The sequence below is a fragment of the Scyliorhinus canicula genome, chromosome 18 (assembly GCF_902713615.1).
Source record: "Scyliorhinus canicula chromosome 18, sScyCan1.1, whole genome shotgun sequence".
NCBI lineage: Eukaryota > Metazoa > Chordata > Chondrichthyes > Carcharhiniformes > Scyliorhinidae > Scyliorhinus > Scyliorhinus canicula.
In genome coordinates this window covers 109,885,566-109,893,953 of record NC_052163.1, presented here as the reverse complement: position 1 = coordinate 109,893,953, position 8,388 = coordinate 109,885,566, and positions in this window count along the sequence as shown.

Sequence of the window (8,388 nt, the reverse complement as noted above, 5' to 3'; positions counted from 1 at the left end):
GTCTTGGTAAGACAGGAAACCGAGCAGCAAGTAGAAACATTGCAGAAACAGTGCAATGATTTAAAAGCAGCCCTACGAGCCTCCATACTTCCACAGCAGAACAAAGGCAGAGCTCCGTAGACCACGCAAAGTGCTGGAAGCAAATTGCAGAATTGCAATCCCTGCTTTCAGTTCAGAATGGATTCCAGAGTACATTCGGACCCCAATTAAATCAGGAAAACAGCCCCGATTGGCAGGAATTAAATGAAACAGCCCATAGATACGTACATGGAGCATGTACACAGGAGAAACCCCAGAAAAGGAGAGCACCCCAACCCCCCACTGAACACACCCCCATGAACCCGGTAACCACACACCACAGGCCACAGCAGAAGGAGAAGCAGATTTTCTCTACACAACCCCCTTAACCGTGACCCAATTATGGGATGCGTGTGGAAAAATTACACCGTTACTCCCCACTTCAGACCCCCACCAATTCTTTGCGAAGGTTAAACAACAGGCCACCATGTACGGCCTAGACGAGAGAGTGCAGGTAAAGCTCGCAGCTTTAAGCCTCGACCCTTCAGTGATGGCAGCCCTTCCCGACCCACAGAATGTAGGAGGAGGCACACTCCAAGAGATGCAAACAGCGATCCTTGATGCGATCGGCTACAACAGAGGAGACCCGGTAGAAGGCCTAAACAGATGTAGGCAAAAGAAAACAGAGCACCCCACAGCGTTTGCTGGACGCCTGTGGATACATTTCACAGCAGTTTTTGGAGAATTAACCCACGCCCATTTGTCCGCAGATAACATGGCCAAATGGACTCGAATCTTGGTCTCCCATGCAACAGAGGCAGGACAGAGAGCTTGCGCGAATTACAACCCCTCGGATGAGGCCCACAATGAGAAATGGGTTTTGAAAAGGTTGTCCCGCGCTTGGGAGCAATCCGTTCACAGCAAAACCACATTTCCCAAACTCGAGGAAGAGCAGGCAGATGAAATGAAATGAAATGAAAATCGCTTATTGTCAAGAGTAGGCTTCAATGAAGTTACTGTGAAAAGCCCCTAGTCGCCACATTCCGGTGCCTATCCGGGGAGGCTGGTACGGGAATCGAACCGAGCTGCTGGCCTGCTTAGTCTGCTTTAAAAGCCAGCGATTTAGCCCAGTGAGCTAAACCAGCATACAGTTTACAGAATACAGCATACAGCATACAGCATACATGCATACAGTTAAAGCGCACCAGAACCCCGCATGGGTGAATGAGAGTAGGAACAGCCCACCCCAACCCAAATCACAGGAGTGTTATAACAGTGGACAGTTAGGACACTTTGCACGAGAGTGCAACGCGCCACAGAAACAATAGAGAGTCCAACAGACAGGCACCCTAAATAGAAATAGGGCAAAGCCTATCCATAGTGTTAGCGCCCGTTCAGACAATGGAGACATGAATGGCACAGACTGACGGTGTTCGGGCTCCCCAATTTGGGTCTACGACACCCTTTGGGATAAGTCCGGTCGACCGGTCGTAGCAGGCAAAGTCCGGGGTCAGCCCGTAGAATTTCTTTGGGACACAGGAGGGTCCCGCACCACACTCAATTCCTCCACGATGTTCCAGAGGGACATGTGGCCCACAACAGACACCATTACCCTCAGCAGCTTTACAGGTCACTTACAACAGGGACACATCACAGCCCCTGTAGCAATACAAATCAGAAACATATCCATCAAGCACCCTATAGTGTTAGTTGATCTGCCCCACACAGCAGAACATATTTTAGGGATCGATTTTATGAGCTCCCACAACCTTTCCTTTGATCCAGTCAACAAATGTATTTGGAGAATTGCAAAGGCATCACGAGCCCCCGCCACGCTCACAGTAGGAAAGTATGTAAATAGGATTAGCTCAGTAGGAGACTACTGGTTCGACCCGCGAACCATTAGTACAGACAGACAGGTTAGGGCAGTCCTGCAAGAACACAGAGCAGCATTTGCACAACACAAGCACGACTGTGGCAGAATGGCTGGCTCTGTGCATATCACAGGTCCTGACTCCAGAGCCCAGAAACAGTACGGATTTCCCCAGGAAGCAGAGGGAGAAATCTCAAAAGTGATAGATAGTTTATTAGACCAGGGCGTACTGAGATCAGTAGCCTCCACAAACAACGCACCCATTTGGCCCGTCAGGAAACCGGATGGATCATGGCGACTGACCATTGATTACCGGGAACTGAACAAAGTAACTCCAGCAGCAGCCCCCACCATAGCAATGAATCCCGAGACCATGCTCAAACAGGGACTCCAGTCACGATTCTTTTCAGTTTTGGACACTAGTAACGGCTTTTGGTCCATTCCATTGGCTAAAGCGTGCCAGTACAAATTCGCCTTCATCTTTAAAGGACAGCAGTATACGTGGACGTGCCTTCCACAAGGCTTCCACAAATCCCCCTCCATTTTCCACCGACAGCTGGCAAATGGATTAGCAAAATTCTCCCATCCCGATTGTCTGGTTCAGTAGGTAGACGACCTGCTACTACAGACAGACACAAAAGCAGAGCACATTTCGCTTCTCGCAGAACTCCTCGGACTCCTGAAAGAAATTGGCTGTAAGGTAAACCCCAAAAAGGCACAGATTTTGGAAGAAAATGTGACATACTTGGGAACAGTTATCACGCATGGTAAACGCGAGATCGAGCAAAAGAGAATTGACTCGATCGTCAAATTGCCCCTTCCCCACAATGTCTCCGCCCTCCGGTCAATTTTAGGACTGGTGCCGAAACCACATCGACGGTTTCGCCACGAAAGCAGCGCCCCTATCGGACCTACTCAAGAAAAAGGCACCTTGGGAATGGCTTCCACAGCATACAGATGCTGTGGATGCTTTAAAAAGAGCTCAGAGGTGGCACGGTGGCACAGTGGTTAACATTGCTGCCTACGGCGCTGAGGACCCGGGTTCGAAACCCGGCCCTGGGTCACTGTCCGTGAGGAGTTGCACATTCTCCCCGTGTCTGCGTGGGTTTCACCCCCACAACCCAAAGATGTGCAGTGTAGGTGGATTGGCCATGCTAAATTGCCCCTTAATTGAAAAAAATAATTGGGTAATCTAAATTTATTTTAAAAAAGAGCACTACAGGTCCCAGACCCTCTTCCCCGTACGCTATTGAGGTAGCAAGCACCGATCGAACCCTTTCGGCCGTGCTTCTCCAGGAACGCCATGACCAGTTACGACCCGCGGCATATGCCTCACGAGTTTTAGACCCTGTCGAGCAAGGATTTTCTGCCTGTGAAAGTCACGGGCTCGCAGTTTTTTGGGCAGTACAGTACTTCTCATACATAACCGGACTCAACCCCATCACCATCCTCACCGAACACACCCCGACACAGCTATTGTTAGACGGCCGACTTAAAGATGGTACAGTCAGCCAAATCCGAGCAGCCCGTTGGTCCCTTCTTTTACAGGGACGGGGCATTACAGTCAAACGAACAAAGACACACACTTTCCTTGTCGATAATTTACAGTACCCAGGCATCCCTCATGAATGTGAGATTATCTCTACACAGCACAACACAGGCCCATTCATTCTGAAGACACCTCCCAGGAAATTCGGCAATACACCCCAGAGACCCCAGCCCACAGACACGTGCACACCCCTGAAAATGTATGTGGATGGCTCCTCCACAGTTCTGAATGGCAAACGAATAACAGGTTGCGGCATTTATGTAGAGGACGCGCAGGGACGCGCCCTAGAAGAGATTTCCCTAAAGTTGCCACGGCACTTAGGCACACAGGCAGCAGAAGTGGCAGCAATCGCGTACATAGTAGACCACCCCGACTTTTTCCCCACCCCAGCAGACATCTATTCGGACAGCTTGTATGTCTGCAATAGTTTGACGGAATTCCTATCCCTGTGGGAAACAAGAGGATTTGTTTCTGCAGACGGAAAACCCCTACCCTCAGCCCCATTACTCCGCCATATTTTAAAGCAGGCAAAGGACAGGAAATACGGCGTTGTAAAAGTTCGCAGTCACCACCGTTCTTCCCCCCCGGTAACGTTAAAGCAGATGCCTTAGCGAAGGCAGGTTCCAGACATGGTTATTTTTGGAACCCCCCAGAAAGCACACCAGTACACGCAGTTCGGGGCGCGATTCTCCGATGCTGCGTGGCATCGGGAAATCCGTTGTGAACTCGGCCGAGTTCCACGACGGTGGGAAACGGCCCCGTTCACGATCGATTCTGGCCCCAGAAATGGGCAAGGAGCGGGGCCGCGGGAAACACGGGGGGGGGAGGTTACGTTTGAAGGCCGCGACGACCGAATGATGCCCGAATGACGCCCGAATGACGCCGCTCCGCGTCGTAAAAGGGCACGAGCGACGACAACAAGGGAGGGGGTGAAAATGACGGAGCCACGGAGGGCCGCCCCGAGGTTTGGTGAGACTGACCTCGAGACCCTCCTTGATGAGGTGGAGCAGCGCAGGGGCATCATATGCCCAAGACGAGGGCATCGCCACCCATCCAGCGTCGTGCGACGGGCCTGGCGTGAGGTGGGCAAGGCAGTCAGTGCTGTGGGGCAGACCCCTCGGTCTGGGGAGCAGTGCCGCAAGAAGCTCCACGACCTCACCAGGGCTGCCAGGGTAAGTGCCCACAAGGGTGCCCCCAGGTCACAATGTCCCCCCCCCCCCCATGTCCCTCATCACCCACCTCCCCTCCGGGCACGAGGGGGAGGGGGGCAGGCAAGAGTGAGGGGAGGTTGGTTAACAAAGCTGTCACAGACCCACATGAGCACTGCGACCCCCTGGAGAGATGCCATGGTGTAGCTGCAACTTTCCCCCCAACCTGTGCCAATATCTGAACGCCCTGATGTTCCCTGCCGAATTGTGATGATCTATCTATGCCCCCCCCCCCCCCCAACAGGATAAGACTGCTCACAATAGCCGGGAACGCAACAGAACTGGAGGGGGTTCACCCACCATGCACCCCCTGACAGTGTTCGAGCAGAGGGCACTGGACCTTGCTGGGGGATCTGCCACCCTGGAGGTCGCGCAATGCGAAGTTGGAGGTGCAGAACCAAGTGAGACAACCCTGCATGACCTGCCCCCCCCCCCCCCCAAGCCCATCCTCTGTCCCCTCACACTCTGCCCACTGGACACCCCATCCTCTGTCCCCTCACACTCTACCCACTGGACCATCCAACGCCCGGCCGAGCGTGTCTAACTAACCCCGTATTATTCTGTTCCCTAGGGCGTGCTGACGAACGTCCAGGGCCATCTGGTGCCACACACAGGCGCCCATCCGCCACGACCACCGCACCCAGGGCCACACGCCAGAGGGTGGCAGGAGGTCAGCCAGGATTGCCATCCTCCAAATTGGGGACTCTCGAGCAGGACGCACAGAGGACAGCGACGCAGTCAACAGACTCACCTGACGGAGAACCAGACATTTACCCGACCCACCTGGACAGCCGATGCATTTTGAAACCCAGGGACACAATGACGGGATGAGGGCCGTCTTCCAGCAGCTGCAGATGCAGTTAGAGGAGTCAAACCGCGTCTAGGAGCAGGGAGTGGTGCCGGAGAGGGCTGCCCTCTCACAGGCAGCAATGCGCCAGAGCCAACATGACATTGCCGGCACGCTACGGGCCCTGGCCGAGTCTCACCAGGCCATGGCACAGTCCCAGCAGGCCATGACACAGTCCCAGCACGCCATAGCCCAGTCCCAGCAGGCCATGGCACAGTCCCAGCACGCCATGGCACAGTCCCAGCACTCCATAGCCCAGTCCCAGCAGGCCATGGCACAGTCCCAGCACGCCATGGCACAGTACCAGCACGCCATAGCCCAGTCCCAGCAGGCCATGGCACAGTCCCAGCAGGCCATGGCACAGTCCCAGCAGGCCATGGCACAGTCCCAGCAGTCAGTCGCGGAGAGCATCGACCGCCTGACACACGTGCTGGATGGCGTTGTGCACTCACAGGTTGAGGTTGCACAGTCCCTGGTGGGAATGTCTCACTCTCTGGACTCTGTCTCAGCGAACCTTCGGACCCTGGTCGATATGGTTGCAGGCCTCCAGGACTGGCAGCGCCAGGTGTCGGTGGGGCGACGGGGCGCCTCACCGCTCGCACCTCCGTCCTACAGTGAGGCCCGGGGGCTACCGGGCTCCCCGAGGGAGGAGGAGGTTCTGGGGGCCGTCCCATTAACTCCATCATGGGACATCCCTGAACGCTCGGCCTCCCCCCGTCCCAACCCTGGTGCATCGGGTGGGCAGCGGGCAGAGCAGGGTGGCACCACGTCATCCGAAATGCCCGTGGAGCAGCCTGGCCCATCAAGGCCGGGTCGCCCCAGGAAACGCGTGCTGACGGGGAGACATGTCGCGGGGCGTGATGCTCAGCAGTCCGCCTCCACTCCTGCTGTACCATCTGGGAATTCACTTAGACGTAGTGGTAGGGCCCATAAGGCAATGAAGAGGGACACAGAGTAAGTTGGCACGGGTGAAGGGCACAGTTTAGTTGTAGGGGCTAGGGCATCTGTACTTAATATTCACATTTAAACTCACTGTTGAACCTAACTTGTAAGACTGTGTGATTTTTCCGTTGCCACGGGGATCGTGATGGTGACCGAGTGTCGCTGGGGTTGACGAGCGGTGAAACTTCGGTGCTGGGTGTGTAGTCCCTTCCCCCCCCCACCCCCTCCCACAGCTACCCCACGTGGGCACGTGATGGAGTGTCCCTGACAAACTCAGCGACCACCGAGATGGATGGTTCAGCTATTGCCATGAGTCAGACTTAGTCTAACGATTCTGAGCTCATAGCTCATCGCAGAGCGGGCTGTCATCATTCAACATGGCACTGATCACACCCGCTGACACAGCCATCAATGTCATGCCATACCGTCTGGCCCCTGTGGTAAGGGTGATGTAGAACTGGAGCAGTGTACGCGGAGCGGGGGTGGGGTTGGGGGGGGGGGGGGTGCTGGTGGTGGGAGTTGTGTGCTGTCCGTCTGCACGACTGGCGATGCAGGTGGTAGTGTTCAGTGGTGCCGTCGCACGCAACGCGTGAATCTTGCTGCCACCAACATGTCGCGTGCCCGCTGTCCTTGCCAGTGCCGTCGTGCAGCCTCCTGGACATCACCAGCACCCGGGTCGTGTCTGCGTGCTGCGCCCGATGTACCACCAACCTCCTCCACCTCCTCCTCCTCCACCTCCTCCTCCTCCTCCTCCACCTCCTCCACCTCCTCCTCCTCCTCCTCCTCCTCCGTGTTGGCACCACTGCCAGTAGCTTCTCCCTCCGACTCCTCCACCAGGGCATCTCCCCTCTGCATCGCGATGCTGTGCAGCGCACAGCAGACCACGACAATGCGAGCGACCCTGTCAGGCTGGTACTGCAGGGCCCCTCCAGAGCGGTCCAGGCACCTGAATCGCATTTCAGAAGACCAGAGCAGCGCTCCACCACGCTCCTGGTTGCTGCATGGGCCTCATTGTATAGGGTCTCTGCGTTGGTCTGAGGCCTCCGTATAGGCGTCATCAGCCAAGACCACAGTGGATAACCCCTGTCGCCCAGCAACCAGCCCCTCAGCCGGGGGGGGCCGTCCCTCAAACATAGCAGGGATGAACGACTGCGCAAGAATGTACGCATCAAGCACACTCCCAGGGAACCTTGCGCACACGTGCATGATCTTCATGTGGGGGTCGCATACTACCTGGATATTCATGGAGTATTTCCCCTCCTGTTTGTGAACACTTCCCTGTTGCCTGCAAGCGGGTGCATGGGGACGTGAACACCATCTATCACTCCCTGGACCATCGGTATCCCGGCGACATTGGGAAATCGGGCTCGTGCTTCTTGATTTGCTCGGTACTCGGGAAAGGTGATGTAGCGGTCCGCGATGGCAAACAGGACGTCGGTCACATCCCGGATGCACCTGTGGACTGATGCTTGCGATATCCCGGATAGGTCCCCACTCGGAGACTGGAAGGAGCCGGTAGCATAAAAGTTAGGTGCCACCGTCACCTTGATGGCAACCGGGATCGCGTGTCCTCCTCCCCTTCCACGTGGGGCGAGGTGCGACACGAGTTGGCAAGTATGTGCGACCGTCTCTCTGCTCAACCGTAGTCTCCTCCTGCAGGTGATGTCCGGCAGTGCCTCGAAAGAGATCCGGTCACGGTACACCCTAGGCCTCGATCGTCGCCTCTGGCGCCCTGGCTCCACAATCAATGTCTCCTCCTCCCCCTCCTCCTCCTTCCCCCCATGCTGCTCGACGACTGGCAACTCCTCGACCATTCCCTCTGCTGCTGCAGCTGCCCCTGCATCCACTGTGGGATGTGGCTGTGGACGCTGCTGGATGGCCAACTGCAGTGCAGCGGCCCCAACCACTGCGCTGAACATAGCCATTTGGTTCGAATACATTATGGTCACCT